The sequence below is a fragment of the Pleurodeles waltl genome, chromosome 4_1, assembly GCF_031143425.1.
Source record: "Pleurodeles waltl isolate 20211129_DDA chromosome 4_1, aPleWal1.hap1.20221129, whole genome shotgun sequence".
Lineage (NCBI taxonomy): Eukaryota > Metazoa > Chordata > Amphibia > Caudata > Salamandridae > Pleurodeles > Pleurodeles waltl.
The window spans coordinates 412,050,284-412,063,357 of NC_090442.1; positions in this window are offsets into that span (position 1 = coordinate 412,050,284).

Genomic DNA, 13,074 nt, shown 5'->3' on the forward strand with positions numbered 1-13,074 from the left:
AGCAGTGGGGTTCACCCTTGTGGGAACTGATTCCAGTAACTGGGAGGGATAGGCTCTTGACCCTGCAGGGAGAGGAGGCTAAATCCTACACCCACATGAGGAGATGCTTAGTTGACAAATTTGGTTTGACCCCAGAACAGTACAGGGTGAAGTTCAGAGACACCCAGAAAGTGAGTACACAGTCTTGGGTGGATTTTATGGACACCTCAGAGAGGGCACTAGAGGGCTGGATTGTTGGTAATCAAGTGAGCACATATGACGGATTGTATAGTTTGTTTTTGAAGGAACACATTTTGACTCATTGTGTACAGGAGAGGTTACGCCAGTATCTAGTAGACTCTAAGCTGTCTAGTCCTAGGGAACTAGTCAAGGCAGCTGATGAGTGGGCCAGAACCAGGGTTTCCAATCAGCACCAGGGGGGCGACCAGAAGAAATGAGGACAGGTCCCTTCCCAGGGGAAAGCCCAGGGGAAAGAAGCTCAAAAACAGAAGGAGTCCTCCACAGACCCACAAAAACCTGAGAAAGGAGGGGGGGCCCGAGCCAATCCAACTTCAAGGGGAGGGGGTATCAGGGAAAGAAGGGTAGGTTCTTTGATCCCTCAAAGGTGGGAAAGTGCTATGACTGTGGTCAGCCAGGGCACAAGAGAGGAGATGCGGTCTGCACAAAGAAGCCCTCCACTGTTGGGCAGTCCCCAGGGATTGCTAATATAAGTGTGGGGGTAGAGAGTGCCCCAGAGAGGGGTAGGGAAGTGGCAGAAGCAACTTTAGTATCCTTTGGTGGGGTGGATCTTGCAACCCTAGCCACATTACCTCCAAGCATGGACAAGTACAGGCAGAGGCTTAACATCAATGGGACGGAGGTTGAGGCTCTGAGAGACACAGGAGCCAGTGTGACTATGGTGAGAGATACACTTGTGTCTAAAGAGCAAATGCTACCTGGTGAGTTTCACCAGGTGACCTATGCAGACAGCAGGACCAAACTCCATCCAATGGCTAAGGTGGATTTAGAGTGGGGAGGTGTGACAGGCCCTAAGAAAGTAGCTGTGTCTCCTGCCCTGCCAGTACAGTGTTTACTGGGAAATGATCTCGAAGCATCTGAGTGGTCAGAAGTGGAGAGAGGGCTCCATATGAGAATATTGGAGCTCCCTGAGTGGGTATGTGCTGTCACCCGGTCACAGACTGCTCAGAAGGAAAATGCTGGACACTTGGACCCTGGAACAAAGGGCCAAGCCTCCATGGACAAGGGTGCTGGGTCTGGGGAGTCAGCCCAGGGAACTCCAGAACTACAGGAGGAATCTGACCCTGATGGGAAGGATATAACCTCTGACGATGGGACTCCATCCCTACCAGATCTGTCAGACTTGGCAGAACTGACAGGAGCCGGTGGACCCTCCAGAGAGGAGTTTTGCCAGGGGCAGAGAGACTGTACCACCCTTGAGGGCTTGAGGCAGATTGCCTTAAAGCAAGAGAAAGGGGATGACAGTGGATTTCACAGGACCTATTGGGAAGATGGTCTGCTCTATACTGAGGCCAGAAACCTCAGGGAGGGGGCCACCAGGAGGAGTTCATCCTGACTTTGAGTCATGATATCCCCTTGGCAGGACATTTGGGGCAGAGCAAGACTTGGAACCGGTTGGTGAACCATTTCTATTGGCCTCATATGTCTCAGAAGGTAAAGGAGTTTTATAGCTCCTGTGTCACCTGTCAGGCCAGTGGCAAGACAGGGGGCAAGCCCAAGGCTCCCTTGATACCACTGCCAGTGGTTGGGACCCCGTTCGAAAGGGTGGGGATGGACATTGTTGGTCCCCTAGAACCACCTACTGCATCAGGGAATAAATATATCTTGGTGGTAGTGGATCATGCCACAAGATATCCTGAGGCAATACCTCTCAGAACAATAGCTGCCCCTGTGGTGGCTAGGGCCCTGCTCGGTGTGTTCACCAGAGTAGGTTTCCCAAAAGAGGTTGTTTCAGATAGGGGCACAAACTTCCTGTCCAGCTATCTGAAGGCGATGTGGGATGAATGTGGTGTTACCTACAAGTTCACCACCCCATATCATCCCCAGACCAATGGTCTGGTGGAGAGGTTTAATAAGACCCTGAAAGGCATGATCAATGGGTTGTCTCACAAACTCAGGAGGAGATGGGATGTTCTCCTTCCATGCCTACTGTTTGCCTACAGGGAGGTCCCACAAAAGGGGGTTGGTTTCAGTCCCTTTGAGTTGTTATTTGGGCATCCTGTGAGGGGGCCATTGTGCCTGCTGAGAGAGTCTTTGGAGAAGCCTCTCAAGGAAGCAAAGGACAATGTGCTTGACTATGTGCTAGGCCTGTGCTCACGCATGGCAGAGTACATGTATAAGGCAAGCAGGAAACTGGAGGCTATCCAGGAGCTCATGAAGCACTGGTATGATCAGAAGGCTGCAATGCCTGAGTATACTCCAGGACAATTGGTATGGGTGTTGGAGCCTGTAGTTCCAAGGGCCCTTCATGACAAGTGGACTGGGCCCTATCCAATCATTGAAAAGAAGGGTGAGGTTACCTATCTGGTAGACCTGAACACCCCCAGAAACCCTCATAGGGTCCTGCATGTCAATAGATTGAAACCCTACCATGACAGGGCAGACATGACCATGTTATTGGTCACAGATAAGGGAGAAGAGGAGGAAACCGAGCCAGTGACGGACCTCCTCTCCAGTGCTATGCAAGATGGGTCAGTGGAGGGAGTGGTACTCTCTTCTAAACTGACAGACCAACAGCACAGAGACTGCAAGCAGGTGCTGGGGCAGTTTGCTGGTCTGTTCTCTTTGACACCAGGTGTCACTGATTGGTGTGTGCACCACATTGACACTGGTGACAGCCCACCTGTCAAAAATAAACTGTACAGGTTGTCTGACCATGTCAGAGACAGCATTAAGGCTGAGGTAGCAAAGATGCTGGATTTGGGGATAATTGAGCCCTCTGACAGTCCATGGGCCAGTCCAGTGGTGCTGGTGCCCAAACCTAATCACCAGGGGGGAAAGAAGGATTTAAGGTTCTGCGTAGACTACAGAGGACTGAATGCAGTCACAAAGATTGATGCTCACCCTATACCTAGAGCTGATGAGCTCATTGATAGGTTAGGGGCTGCTAGGTATCTGAGTACATTTGATTTGACCTCAGGATACTGGCAGATTGCCCTCACTGAAGGAGCAAAGGAGAGGTCAGCATTCTCCACGTCCGAGGGCCATTACCAGTTCAAAGTAATGCCTTTTGGCTTAAAGAATGCCCCTGCCACCTTCCAAAGGTTGGTGAACAGGGTCCTGTCTGGGTTGGAGCAGTTCAGTGCAGCATATCTGGATGATATAGCTGTGTATAGTTCCACTTGGGAGGATCATTTAAACCACTTGAGGGAAGTGCTTCAGGCCATGCAGCAAGCAGGTCTGACTATTAAGGCCAGCAAGTGCCAGATAGGGCAGAGTTCTGTAGTGTACCTGGGTCACCTTGTAGGTGGAGGCCATGTACAACCTCTCCAGGCCAAGATACAAACCATTTTGGATTGGACAGCTCCGACAACCCAGACACAGGTCAGGGCCTTCCTTGGTCTGACTGGGTACTATAGAAGATTTTTTCAGAACTATGGGACCATTGTGGCTCCTCTGACTGAACTTACCTCTAAGAAGAGGCCAAAGAAAGTGATTTGGACTCCAGAGTGTCAGAAGACTTTTGACACTCTGAAGGCTGCCATGTGTTCAGCGCCAGTGTTGCTGGCCCCTGACTACACAAAGGAGTTTGTGGTGCAGACTGATGCTTCAGAGCGAGGAATTGGGGCAGTGTTGGCACAGGTAAATGATGAGGGCCTTGATCAGCCAGTTGCCTTCATAAGCAGGCGACTTCTCCCCAGAGAACAAAAATGGAGTGCCATTGAGAGGGAGGCATTTGCTGTGGTCTGGTCCCTGAAAAAGCTGAAACCATATCTGTTTGGTACTCACTTTCGTGTTCAGACTGACCACAGACCTCTCAGGTGACTCATGCAGATGAGAGGGGAGAATCCCAAGCTTTTGAGATGGTCTATTTCCCTACAGGGGATGGACTTCACAGTGGAACACAGACCTGGGGTTGCACATGCCAATGCAGATGGACTTTCCAGATTTTTCCACTTAGCTGATGAGGACTACCTGGGTGCAGGTTAGTGACCCATCACCTTTCGTTTGGGAGGGGGCCATGTTGCAAAGTAATCTTTTTGCCCTGTTCATCCCCTTTTTTTTTTTGTTGCTGACTGGTGCTGATGATAACTGACTCTGTCTGTGCCCTGGACTCTTTTAGCCAGACCCAGGCCAGTGCTTTGTTAAAACACACACTTGTAGTAGAGTACACTGGGTATTGGTGTAACCTTTTGTTTGTCCTGACAGACCCTGTAAGTCCCTAGTATATAATGGGCAAGGGTGTACACTCTGCCTATAAGCCCCTATATAATAGGGCATGGAGATTAGAGGCCCAGCAGAATTTTTGCACTTGCATGTGGGCACTGCTGAAGGTTTTCTGTCATTTTAAAATGCAGCCTGACTCTGCAGACTGCATTTACATGGAAATGGTGTCCCAATTGGACTTTGGTGCTTTGGGCACTTTAAATGTGATGATCTACCTTATTTTCGCATATTAGGTACCCCCAGGATCTCCCCTAGGTATCCCAGGGGCGGGGGTCAAGTAATCATAAGCAGGGGTCTTATAAAAGAAGTTTTATAAACCCAGGTAAGGGAAAACTGACCATTTTATTTTCCCCCACTATAGATACTTGCCTTCATAAGCTATCATTGCTATATGGTATTTTCATGGTGAAAATAGTAAGGAAAAGCGCAGAAAAGTAGTTCAAGGACTTAAAAGATTTGTTTTGATAAATCCAGCAATTGGACATTGGTGAATTTATCACAACTTGTACAGAAAATAAGTTATAAGGCTTTTCTTTCTGTAAGCCAAAATCCAGCCTTCTGACTGTCCCTTTTGATTGGTCAGTGCTAACAGTATTAGCAGAGCTGCTTGATTAAGTGCTAAGTGGCTGTCCAGGGGAGAGCATATCTGGTGAAGGGCAGCTCAGGGGCTACACAGGAATGCATGAGCAGGGGGAGGGGTAATAAAACATACAAACTCAAAGGAGAGCAAGACAGGAGAGAATGCCAGATCACCTAACCCCCACCTTCTGGACCCCTCAGTCAGATACTAGGGTTAAGGAAGGAATTTGCAGATGTTAGAAGGAGGAGAGCTATGGAAATGAGCCACACTGGAGGATGGTTTAGTCAGCTCTTAGTTTCAGACATCATGGATTTTGGAAAAATTGTGCTTTCTGGGGCAGGAATATGCCACACTTTGCAGGAAGTGGTCATGCATCTGGGCGTCAGGCTGCATTCTATTGGTTGGGCGCCCCCCTTCCTGCTGCCCAGGAGCTGGGAATAAATATGTGAGAGGTGCATAGCCTCTCAGATCTGCTGCCTGAAACTACAAGAGAAAGAAAGACTGCCCTGCTGGAATCTGGATCTGCACCCTTGGCCTGCAGTGAACTGCGCCTGCTGCACAATCTGGTACTACAGCCCTGGGGACAGTGCGTTGCTTCAAGAAGGACTCAGGAGTGGACTCCCTGCAGCTACAGGTTAACAGAGCTTCACCTGCATCATCCCCAGCAAAAGTCCCCAGCCTGGAGTGCATCCAGTGGACTTTTAAGGATTTGGCCAGGTGCATTGCGGGAATTGTGGTCCACCTTTCCAAGGACCATCTAGGAGATTCCGGACCCTTGGATTTGTGTTTTGGACCCTCTGTACCTGCAAGGAGGACTTCAGGAAACGCCTCCTGAAGATTGGAGAAGTTTGGAGAATTTTAGTAAAATTGGCGCTTTGTGTTTCTAAGCACTAGGAAGTGTTTATTCTTTTAAAAATTCATATCACTGGTTCCAAGGACCCACCCGGAGATTCCAGACCCTTGGGTTTGTGTTTTGGACCTTTTGTACCTGCAAGGAAGACTTCAGGAAACACCTCCTGAAGTTTGGAGAATTTTGGTAAAGTTGGCACTTTGTGTTTCTAAGCGCTAGAAAGTGTTTATTCTTTTAAAATTCATATCTCTGGTTCCCTACATTGAATTTTTGTCATTTTGGTGTCTATTTACTCATAAAAATATAACCTATTTTTATAAATTGGTGTGGGATTTTTATTGTGTGTTGTGTCTCACTTATTTACTGTATTGGTGTTTTTGAATGCTTTACACTCTTGTCTCCTAAGTTAGGCCTGCCTGCTCGGTTATAGCTACCAAGGGTTGAGCAAGGGGCTAATTTACTGGGACCTTTACTGAACCTTTATTTGGTTAGTGGCCTTAGTGCCAGTGGTAGGTTCATAGTTACCACTGCCAGTAACCCACTTTCCAACACTAATCCTGCAGGCTTTCACGACTGTTTCCTGGTGGTGCATGCTCTGAGGGCTGTCTGCCTTCACCTTGCACTGGAAGCCAAGCAGAAATCTCCCGTGGGTTGACGGAGTCTTCCCCATGCTACTGCAGGCACCAAACTTCTGCTTCACCGGTCCGCTGGGTCCCCTCTAATCGTGACGAGCGTGGTCCCTGGAACACAGGAGCTGGATCCAAGTGACCCCAAAAGTCCAGTGGCCCTTGTATCCAAATTTGGTGGAGGTAGGTCCTTGCCTCCCCACCCCAGACATTAATCCTGTATACTGCGTGAACTGCAGCTGCTATGGCTTCTGTGCGCTCTTGCAAGGATTCCTTCATGCACAGCACAGCCCAGGTCCCCAGCACTCCATCCTGCATTGCCCAACTCGCTGAGTTGATCTCCGGCTTCGTGGGATCCTCCTTTGTAGTGTTGAGACGACTGCTGTGCTCAGATTTCTTGAGCCCCTGTTCAAGTCCTTCTGCGGGAGCTGCCTGCTTCTGTGTGGACTCTATGTGTTGCTGAGCGCCCCCTCTGTCTCCTCATCCAAGTGGCGACCTCCTGGTCCTTCCTGGGCCTGGGCAGCACCCTTTTTCTTCAGCTGCGACCTTTGCAGCTAGCAAGCCTTGTTTGCGGTCTTTTTGCGTGGAAACAACTCTGCATCCTCCAGCACGCCATGGGACATCTTCTTTTCAAAGGAGAAGTTCCTGGCACCTTTCGTTGTTGCAGAATCTTCAGCTTCTTCCACCCGGAGGCAGCCATTTTGTACCTTCATCTGGGGTTTAGTGGGATCCTGCCCCCTGGACACTTTTGTGACTCTTGGACTTGGTCCCCTTCCTTTAAAGGTCCTCAGGTCCAGGAATCCATCTTCAGTGCTTTGCAGTCAGTTGTGGTCTTTGCAGAGTCCTCTATCTCGACTTTAGTGTGTTTCTGGGGAAGTAGGGTAACTTTACTCCTACTTTTCAGGGTCTTGGGGTGGGGTATCTTGGACACCCTTAGTGTTTTCTTACACTCCCAGCGACCCTCTACACACTACACTAGGCCTGGGGTCCCTTCGTGGTTTGCATTCCACTTTCAGAGTATATGGTTTGTGTTGCCCCAAGGCCTATTGCATCCTATTGTATTCTACAGTGTTTGCACTACTTTCCTAACTGTTTACTTACCTGATTTTGGTTTGTGTGTATATTTTGTGTATTTTACCTACCTCCTAAGGGAGTGTATCTTCTGTGATATTTGTGGCACTTTGTCACTAAAATAAAGTACCTTTATGTTTAGTAACTCTGAGTATTGTGATTCTTATGATGTAGTGCTATATGATATAAGTGGTATAGTAGGAGGTCTGCATGTCTCTTAGTTCAGCCTAAGCTGCTCTGCTATAGCTACCTCTATCAGCCTAAGCTGCTAGAACACTACTAATCTACTACTAAGGGATAACTGGACCTGGCACAAGGTGTAAGTACCACTAGGTACCCACTATAAGCCAGGCCAGCCTCCTACAATGACGGGCCATGTTGTTAGCATTGGTTCTTTGGATGAGATTGGGAGGTATTGGGCAAGGTCTATCGAGTTGGGTTGTATATTGAAGTTACTGTAAATGGCACTGAGTTTTGATGAAGAATTGAGAGGGATTGTTATGTGGTGCGTGGGAATCCACTGGGTGTTAAGGAATGGAGGAGCAGCCAGAAGCAATGTGCGGGGGTGCTCTACAGCAACTATAAGACGCAGCCTGCCAAGTACTGAGGAGCAGCGCAGCAGCAGGAGGCCTCGCACAGCACCTTTAAGAGAGGGCCAACAGAATGTCCTACAGGTGAGGAATGGCCCAGCACGAATGGTTGGCCTGCATAGCATCTGCTGGAGCCAGCACACTGAGTAGGACTGATTATTAACTTAAATTTGATTAAATATTTAAATAATGTAAATTAAATTCCTTAAAAAAAGGTTTTAGTGTAAAAAAAACATCTAAAGTAAAATGATTATGTGCATTTATTATGTAATAAAAAATTACTAAAATTATGTGTAAAATTATGTTAATTATCATTTTCATAAACATTAGTTATGGTTATGTTTAAATTAAAAAAAAGATAATTTATAATAAAATCATTATTTTTATATTTGTAACATTTTGTAACATTTATATATATTATTTAGAAGTCGAAATTAATTAGTTTATTTTATCATTATTTCCTATTGGGTTTTATTTTAAGTCCCTACCTCTATTATTTTCATTGCGGGGTGTTGCAGTACTAGTAGTTGGTCATATGTGTTGCTGAAGATACTCGAGGTGTGAGCTAAAGTTTCTTTACTACTGGTTTTGGTCATTTTTGGTTGCAGTATTTATAGAAGTGCAGTTTGTGATTAGTTACTGGGCTTGCTTTTTAGTGGGTGGGTGTTTGAGGAGAATCTGCAATATTCTGCAGAACTTTCCAGTCCTCGTCCCCGTTTAGAGACTTCATGTTACTTGTTAAATGCTTATGGAACAGAAAACATTTAGGAGCTAATTTAAGATCCCATAGTGCCATCCTAACGACACATTAGCGTCATTGTTTTATGTTAATGTTGCGTTAGATGGCCAAAAACGCTGTGCCATATTAACATGCATGCATTGCCCCACTTTGTAACCCTTTGCGCTTCATTGTGCCTGCGCCAGGCATAATGTATGAAAAGGGGGTGTTCGCCCGGTAGGAGGGCTGAAATAATGGCACAAGGAAATCTAAGAGATTTTCTTGCGCTATTTTTCTCTGCACTTTCAAAGCCTGCTCAGAGCAGGTGTTAAAAGGGGGCATGCCATTAAATACAATAAGCCCCTATGTACTCGCAGTAGTAGCGCCATTTTGACGCTGCTCCATTAGAGTACATCAATAGCACAAAAATAATCACGCTGTTGACCCCCTACCCTGCGCCATGGTGCGCCATATTTTAAATACAGCGCACACATGGTGGCGGTAGTGGGGCACTGCACTGGGTGCAGCTCCACTTTTCTTAAAGCAGCCCCTTGTTACACAGACAATATCCAGTGTGATATTGGCTCATATTATTACATAACTGCCAGTAGCACAGGTGATCTGTGTGATCAAGGCGGATATTTTCTTTTGAGGAGCCAGCTGTTATACATCAAAATCAGTCAGAGTTAGAACACAACTGTCTCAAAAAGCTTAACGCTTTTTCAGAGGACTAAACAGGGACTTCCACTAAACTGTCCTCCCCCAAAAGAGAGGGTGATAACAAATCAATCCACTTAACTAAACATGATAGCAACAATATACTAAATCATGAATATAATGGTGGATCTACAGCTGTTAATTGGAGAACTAGTAGGGTATGTACGCTCTTCAGGGCTTTGCAGAAATTCGGACATTTGCAAACTGCTGCCACGTACAAAATGTACGACTCATGAGAGATAACATTATCAGTGTTATCATTATTAGGAACCTAGAGATACCAAAATTAAAGGAAGGCAATGTACAGTCTTGAAAAGCTGGTTTGAAATTGACCACACAGCCCCTGTTCACATGTGGTTCTTTCTGCTGAAAATGGCAATTTTCTACAGCTTCATGTTTTACGAATATCCCTGTGCGGTTGACTTCCCTGTTTTTATGAGACTGAGAGCAGTCTGGATATGACTGCAGAAACAACTCGTTCTGAAATGAGGAAAACGTGTGCCAACATTAAAACAAGAAATATACTACTTGTGGCAGAAGCTCAATACCTCGCATTCTAGTTTCTACAAGCGCACTCACGTTGCTTGTGAGCACAGAATATTAATTATTATTCTCAGCAGCTTCGGAGGGAATACCTCTTAGGCCAGATACATGGGTCAGAATTGGAGAGTAATGAATGGGTTATGGCAGTGTTGGTCTGGAGACAAGGCAGACAGCGTTGAGTGACTCCATTTTGCCTGTACAGGGGACTCCCTTTGCCACAGACAGGAACTTCTCTAGAAAGGCCCAGGTAGTAAATTCGAAGCCTAGTGTCATCCAACTGTGGACTGTTTGTATACTGGGTGAGGACGTTACTTATAATATTATCGGCGTATTTATCAATCAATCAATCTGTTTATAGAGCGCACTACATACCCGTTAGGGTTTCAAGGCGCTGAAGGGGGTGGGGGGGTGGAGGGGTTAAGCTGCTACTGGTCGAAGAGCCAGGTCTTGTGGAGTCTTCTGAAGGCAAGTAGGTCCTGGTTCCGTTGCAGGTTGATTGGGAGAGTGTTCCATGTTTTGGCGGCGAGGTAGGAGAAGGCGCGCTTGCGCCTTGTCAAATTTTTGGGATGCAGCAGCGACCCATTCACTGCTTCATATTTACAGAGTGACGCATTATGCATAGTGCGTCACTTTTCTCTGTCCTGCATCAGTTTTTACCTGGCCTACTACCGGCTGTGTCAGTTGATGTTAATCAAAGGCAAGTTAGGCGTTCCCCCCTTAAAATTCTGCGTAGAACAGACGCGTCCATATTTACAAGGTTTTGGGAAAGGAGCACATTGCTAGCAAATGATGCACAGAGTCCAAAATGCATCAAAATTCCTGTGCATTGGCACCCCAGGCATAAAAATGACGCCTTGCCACTGGTACTTAAGCAGAACCAATCCAAAAAAATCTGGTAAGCTCAACTATGACATGGAGCTACACATACTGCAGCTTGGAGCACTGATAAGACGACGGCCACCACCCCCACCACCACAGAGGCAGTTCAAGAAAAGGGAGCGAACATACTGGCAGAGGACTACCCTCACTGACCTCGGAGGATGCGGTCATCACCTATTACAGGCTCAGGAAGGAGCCCATTGTCCATCTCCTGCACCAGATTGCACCAAGGCTGCAGGCAACATTACAGAGGTGCACCAGCATCCCTCTGTAGGCCATGCTGATGTCAGTACTACACACACTGGCATTTGGCTCATTCCAAACCACCACAGACAGAGTGGCTGGAATATTTCAGCCATAATTTCCTGCAATCCTCCCCTCCATCTGCGATGCCATCAAGAGCCTCACACCCAAATACTTCATGAACCCCAACACATAGCAGAAACACCTGGAAAACAAGCAGGCCTTCTATGCCATTGCTGGATTTCCTCATGTTTTAGGAGCAATGGACTGCACTCATGTGTAACATGTGCCTCCTGCTGGTACATCATACCTGTACTGCAGTCGGAAGCACATTCCATCAAAGTGCAGAGAATAGCGGGCCATCTGGGGATGTTCATCAGTGTGCTGGCAAAGTATCCTGGAAGTGCTCATGATACATACAGCTTCAGACATTCCATCATCAACAAGCAGTTTCAGAACGGGAGATATGGGAATGGCCTACTGGTTGGAAAGTACATCTCAAGCACAACTTACCTCATTACAATAAATCATGTTGGTTAAAATAGCCATATTTGGGCTGGGTGAATAAGCCAGTGTATGTGTAGCAGCTGTGCGCCGTATACTTGCAGCATAACACATGGCAAATGTGCAATATAACCCTTAAAGTCACACATGTCAAAACATGTTAAACCACTGTGGGCCTAACGTACAAGAGGCCTACACTGGTAGGGTATCTATTTCTGATGGATGCAACTACCTGTGGATTCCTCACCTTGTGAAATATCCCAATGCGGCAGCATTCAACTGAAATTTTTTCCTAGCTCTTCACGTTGACAAGGACGTCACAATCGCACAGCTCCGCACGCCACTCCATCTGACGTCATCAGAGCCATAAGAAGTCCTCGCCGGTGTGCTGACGTAAGTTCCCTTTTTTCTGCGCCTTTTACGGTAACGTTTTTTCTACCTTTCTGTAGTTTCTTAACTGTGCCAAGGGAATTGTTTTGTATTGCTACTATGTCTCCACTAAAGAAATCCGGTTTTAAACCTTGTAGCGAGTGCGGAGGCCATATGTTGGTGACGGATCTGCACGAAAATTGCCTCTGGTGTCCGAACTCTGATCACGATGTGGGAGGTTGCTGTCCTGCCAGCGTATGAACCCAAAAGCTCTGAGGGAAAGAGAGGCTAAGCTTTCCTAGCAAAAGCTAAGAAGGAGAAGAGAGGTTGCCGAAGATCGAAGACACAGGATATTTAGTCGCACAGATCTTCGAGGTCTCATAAGAAGCGACACCGATGGCATGAGTCACAATGCCGTTCATACCGAGATCGGTCTCAGTCTCCTCCGAGACGGTGCTGCACGAGGTAGGAGGTCAGCCCTACCATGTCCCCCCAGCCTCAGAGTCCGGAGGCATCTCTGGCCGAGACTTTGATCGAGATCTCTGAGTCTCCAGCAAGTCCATCTGCTTATTTTTCTCCTGCATCCTCTCATGTTCAAGAGTTTGGTGTTCAAGCGATGGATTTAGCTCAGCCACTGCAAGGGGCACAAGAGTATCCTGCCTTGCTAGCTGCAGGAGTGGATCCATCTTTATTCTTCAATACTATGTTTAGCATTTTTAATAGGGCAATGGTCCCCTCTGGTGCACCTGCTGGTCCCACGGGTCTGTTGACTTTCATGCTGGGGTTGCCGGCACTGTATAAGCAGGCCTCATTTGTGCCCTTTTCACCAGAGACTCCTTGTGAGGGTACTGGCTCGGTGCCGATGATGTCACCACCTCTACTCTGGGGGATCTAGTATGTGAAAAGGTTGCTGTGAAAAAGGAATTTGGTCCTTCTTATTGTGCACCAGTGCCAGTCTTGGGAATACACGGTACCAGAAC